The following is a 6,060-nucleotide window of genomic DNA, read 5'->3' on the forward strand; positions in this document are numbered from 1 at the left end:
TCCGTTGCGGAGCACAGGCTCCGGACGCGCAGGCTCAGCGGCCATGGCTCACGGGCCCGGCCGCTCCGCGGCATGTGGGATTTTCCCTGACCAGGGCACAAACCCGTGTCCCCTGCATCGGCAGGCGGACTCTCAACCACTGCGCCACCAGGGAAGTCCATACAGGTGCATTTTAAAAACTTCTTGACTGCAGCATAAACTTGGAAAGTAAAAGAACTGAGGCAACTTTGGAGATTTAGGGAGTAGGATATAATGAGCAGCCTCATCAAGAAATCATTGTTGAGATGAATGAACACCAACCACGTTTGGCCTTTGTGTTACTCCACTCTCAATATTCAAATCCAGGAAGAAAGGATCTGATTGGCCTAATCTGTGTCATATATACGAGTTTGTCAGTTTAGGATGACCCTGTTCATTTGTGATGCACCTATATTTGCTTGAAACCCTATCCCACAGAGAGTGAAGAAATTTTCATCCTTCCAAATATCTTTGTCGTGATGTACTCTTGGTCATTTTTCCCTTATTTTTCTGTTTTTGTAGAATGTTTAAATTCTACCTAAATGGGTTCTTGCGGCTGTTTCCATTTTGCCACTTTGCTTAAACCCAAATGTGAAACATAGTCTCCCTTCCTTGATTTTATGTATTTACCCATAGCCATTGTATGTAATAGTATTATAGAATGGAAGATTTAAGGATAACGGAACAGCAGAGGGGAGTGTAGGAGGCTTTTACATATCAGCAACAAGCAGAAGAAAATCTGAAAATGAATAATATATGTCTTTTCTTAAAATTCTCTCTCTCTCCCCCCTCCCTCTTTCTTCCTCTCTCCCTCTCTTTGTTCTCATTTCCTCCTTCCATCTAACCACTAGCTCCTTCACCTCTGACTCTAGCATTCAACTTCAGTTTTTATGCAGAACAGCTGAACTATCTTCCACTCAATCCAAGCCTAATTAGGGGTGCAACTGAGAGCAGTTTAGCTAAAGAGTGAAAATGACCGAATCAGGCTCCTTTGCTAAACTAAGGAAGTTGGAGTCTATACATAATTTCTATTCACATTTTTTAATATATAATCATATCTTTTGTTTGTTTGTTTAATGGTATATTCTTTTTGCCATTGCTTGAGAGCTGTTTCCCTACTATGAGATTAAAAAGTTAGTCTCCCTCTTTTCATCTTTTAGTTTAGGTCTTTAATCTACTTATGCTTATGTTTGGATATGTATAAATAGCTTTATTTTTCTTCATATAGCAAGCTAATTTTTCTAAAACCATTTATGAAACAATGTATTTACTACAAATTTGTAGTACCACATCAAATGCATTTTTCTGACCTTTCTTTTTTCATTGTATTTTATTTTACAGTAGTTTTTTCTGTATACTTGTAATTAATTTCTAATCCTCAGAGACCAGCACCATGGGGAAACGTTTTGCCTCTTAGATTTGTATCTGAATCCTAAGATAGTTTCAAAAATTTAGGGTGACTTGCTCCCATTTTTCGAGGAGCCTTAGAGCTGAATGAAGGAGGTAATTTTGTTGTCATTGAAATGCTGACATATAATGAGGGCTGATAATCAGGCTACTTGGTGAATGTACTCTTACTCTCATTCGGTGTTTGGGTTACATGTTGTGCTTTTATTAAGGCATGGCTTGATCAAAAGGTGGAGAAGAAGAGGCCAAGATCTATTTCTACCTCCATTCCAGGAACTTGGCTTCAAAATAAGTGTTCTTTTGGAGTCAAGTTTTGATAACATGTCAGCTAATGGTGGATTATGAAAGATATATGTATAAGAATGTACAGTAGATTTGATTTTGGACATTTATTTTAGCTCTGTTATTGATTTTTTTACAGACAATTTCTGGGAAACAATAAGATGACATCTCTGATATTTCTGCTTTTCTATTTTTCTCAGAAGCTGAAATTCACATTGAAGATCATATATAAAGTCTTTAGAATAAAAACACTCATTAATTGTTCATTATAATGATATTCTTCAAATACCTGGTGACCTGCTAATTGCAGTAGAACCACTAGTGAAGAAAAAATATATATATATATAGGTTGTTGAACCTCAGCCCTGAAAACTGAGATTTAATAGATTTAGTATGTAGCCTCTAAAATCACTCATTTAAAAAAATCTCTGAGAAAATTTTCATATGTGCACAGATTTAGGAAAACCTGCATTACAGTAAACAAATCTGTAACATGAAAGATATGAAAATCTTGAATAAAAGCAAATATTACCATCTAACTAATGCTGTAACAGGGGAGAGCCAAATCTGACTACATGTTGGATCTGTTTCTTTTACTTTAACCTTTGCTTCCCGTTGCTTTTGCTCACTAAAAGGACACTGTCTATACATAATGGCCTGCCTCGAGGAACACTGCCCCTCTGCCTGAATGTTAAACCAAAGTGCCTTTGTTCAGCGAAACATTCGGACCCTGTCCACCTGTGGATGACTGCAAGAAAGAAGAAATTAACACATCCCCTCCCCAAGGTTGGCCGTTCCAGGGGATGTTTGCAAAACCTATGGCCTTTTTACTTTACTTCCTCATCTCCTCCCGCCTCTCTGTGCTATAAAAGAAGCTGGCATCTAAACCCCGATAAGATGGTTATTTAGAGACACTAGTCTGCCATCTTCTCGGTCTGCCGGCTTTCCGAATAAAGTCGTACTCGTGCCTCCACACCTCGTCTCCGATTTTTTGGCCTGTAGTGGGGCGAGCAGAGCGAGCTTGGACTCGGTAACAATATTAGTTTTTGCTATGTTTAGTTACCCTTTTTTTGGTTGTAATTAATGAATTTTATTCATGCCTAATACACATATTAAGAAAATCTAGGCTTTAGAAGCTGGAAAAAATACTGTGTGAGGGCAACAGATATCTCTAATTTTTATTTACCAACTTTGAAATTTATCTTATCATTTAACCGATCCATATGCATTCTTTTGTGTGGTCTTCATCAAATAATTCTGAGTATATTTCATGGAGCGTTGACTCAATTTCATGGAGAGTTTTCATGGAGAGTACAAAATTGAATGACAAGTTTTAATTTTTCAGTGGTAATTAATACTAACTTTCCTAGTTAATCTAAAGCTCCATGTGGAAGCTGCAAAAATAGCTTGCTTCATTTAATATGCATAACAGATGCCATTATATTTCTACACATCAAGTAGTGTTTTCATATTGTTAAGAACTGAGTGTGGTATTTCAATGTGAATTGTTGCAGGTTTTTTTCAAGTCAATAATACAAGCCTACAAAATTAAAATGCACTACTTGTGTCAAACATAACAAAATCATTGTTTGTTTATTTTTTAAGGTGCTAATAAAAAAGATTAATGATACTGCTGGATAATGAAACAATCTGCCAGGAGGCGAGCCCCAGAATATAGAGTGGCACAGTAGCAAGGAGAGCTCAGGAAAAAAATTACTTTCCCCCTTGAATACATTCAACAAAATTCTTTTTACCACCCAGCTGACATTTGGGGTTTAAAAGAGTTGGCTTTCTTTTTATGTGTTGCTCAACTGTCTGAGATTATTTACCTCCAGACAGGAAGCATTTGCATTTGAAGAGACTTTTGTCAAACAATCAATAAGGGTATTTGACCTCCATAAAAACTCTATTTCCTAAACAAAGACACCCACACTTAAACATATTACACACAGTAACACCTCATTAATGCAGACCTCAGTAACTCAAATTGATGACAGTTTAAACCAGTTACCTTCTGAAGATAAAGAAAGGTTCTACCAAACAAATTGATAGTTTATTAAACTTAATGGGGGAAAGAGGGCTGGCTAAACTTTTTACTTTAACTAGGAAACCATTTCAAGTACTTTCAGTGGCACAGAATTACAAGTACTTTTATGCCGACAGAATCATTCTTTCCATGTATTAAATAGAGTCCCAAAGGAACCCTACTAGGATATACTTGATTTGTTAGACCCAAGCGGTCTACGAGGGATTCCAACTCGCCCAAGAACCGCCAAGAGTCGAGAGCCGTTGCAACACGCAAGAGGTTTATTAGGAGCCGATGCACCGGGGTTCCCTGAACCTCACGCAGGAGGCCGATGGGGAACCCCTAAAAGCGGAATCACATACTTTTTATAGGTTTATTTACTCATAGGGCGGGTATATTCTCACAATGATTGGGTAAATGTGGTGACTTTTGAATTCATTGGCTTAGGAACTTTTGTCCCACCTTCTGGCCGTTATAGTTGTCTGTTCATTGTGGCGGTTAGGGCGTATACCTGTTACGGGCAACTGGAAAATTACCCGCTGTCTGGCAAGTCCCCGTCAACTGAAAAACTCCAAGAATTGGTTTCGATAGGGAGAAGGAGTGGCGCACGATAGGGAGAAGAATTGGTTTCGATAGGGAGAAGGAGTGGCGCACGATAGGGAGAAGAATTGGTTTACGGGAACAAGTGAGGGGGTGGAAAGTCCCTAAAGGCCCCACATTCCCCCCCCTTTTTTTTTTGTAACTAATTTCAATCATGGAATTTCAATTTCTTTTTGCGAGTTTTGGTATTGTTGCCTTAGCATTAAAACTTGTACCGTACTAATGCGTTCTCTAATAAAGGCTATCAGGCGATTCAGAATGCATGGTCCAAAAGTTAAAAGCAACAATAAAATAATGAGGGGCCCTAACAAGGTGGAAACTAAAGTAGTAAGCCAGGGAGATTTATCAAACCATGATTGAAACCATCCTTTTTGATTTTCCCTTTCCTGTTGTCTTTTGTCCAGGCGCTCCCTAAGTTTGTCCATAGTTTTGGTAATAGCCCCAGAATGATCAATATAAAAACAGCATTCTTCTTTTAGTGCAGCACATAGTCCGCCCTCCTTAAGGAACAGCAGATCTAATCCCCTCCTGTTTTGCATTACCACCTCTGAAAGCGAGGTGAGGGATTCTTTTAACTGAGTTATGGAACTTTCTAACGCCCGGAGGTCAACATCTACAGCTTGTCTTAAGGCATCATAATAGTGGGGTTGTTGGATGAGGGCTGTTGTACCCGTTCCTACCCCGGCTGCCATTCCTAGTCCTAGGAGTACAGCCAGGGTGAGTGTTATGGGTTCCCTCTTAAACCTTCCTCTGCCCTCATATTCATCTAGAAAGGATGAATCTGAATGATAAATGAGTCTGGGGACCAGCTGAACTAACACACAAAAATCGGTTGAAGCTTTAAGGACCTCTAAAGAAATGCAGGGGGTCAATCCTGTGTTACATGCCCACCATCCATCCGGAGGAGGGAGGAGATACCCTGAGCCCTGTGGGAGGCTTAAATTGGCACAAAGATGTCGGTGGGACGAGGGGGGCGTTCCTACACATGTACCGTTTCCTAATACTGAGGCCAGGGTCAGTTTACTATTTCCTTCTTGTTTCCATCGACATTGATCTGGAGTGTTAACATTATTATAATTAGAATTATATCCTATAGCATCATAATAAGGGGGAGGAGCAGCATAGCAAAGCCAACATGATTTGGTAGCCTCCGGGTTTGTGGCATTTAAAACCTCAAAAGCCGCCTGGACCAATGAAAGCATTCGGTCCCGGGGGGTCTTGGGCTTGATTGTCATTCCTTTTGGCTCAAAAGTTTGGTTTCTTATCTCTGGTAACGCTGTGGGAGGGGCCAAAGGTAGCAAAGAGTGCCCTATCTCAGGGTTGGGGCCTATAGGAACTGGAGTAGGGGTTTCAATTTTTAGTTTGATGGTCATTAGTAATCCATCATCATATCCTTCTTTATAAAACCTGATTCCCCATGAATGGCCATTTATCCAATTTTTATCTTTTTTTCCTGGTTCACTAAAAGAAATTCTAAGGGGATGGCACCATTTAGTACATTCAGGCCTATAAGTTAAGGGGTTGGTTGGGTGTGTATAATTGGCTGTCACCTTAATAAAGTCCCAGCCAGAGGTGGGCTTCCAATAGGTGTCTCCTGTGGTTTCATATCCCCAGCTTTTGCAATAAAAGTTTTCAGTTCCTCCACATTTATAATTAAGGGACCTGTGGCGATGGAACCCGGGGCATATGTAGAAAGCAGGAGCTCTGAGCCCAGTCCTCCGAATCCC

Source organism: Phocoena sinus, chromosome X (genome assembly GCF_008692025.1).
Source record: "Phocoena sinus isolate mPhoSin1 chromosome X, mPhoSin1.pri, whole genome shotgun sequence".
Classification (NCBI taxonomy): Eukaryota; Metazoa; Chordata; class Mammalia; order Artiodactyla; family Phocoenidae; genus Phocoena; species Phocoena sinus.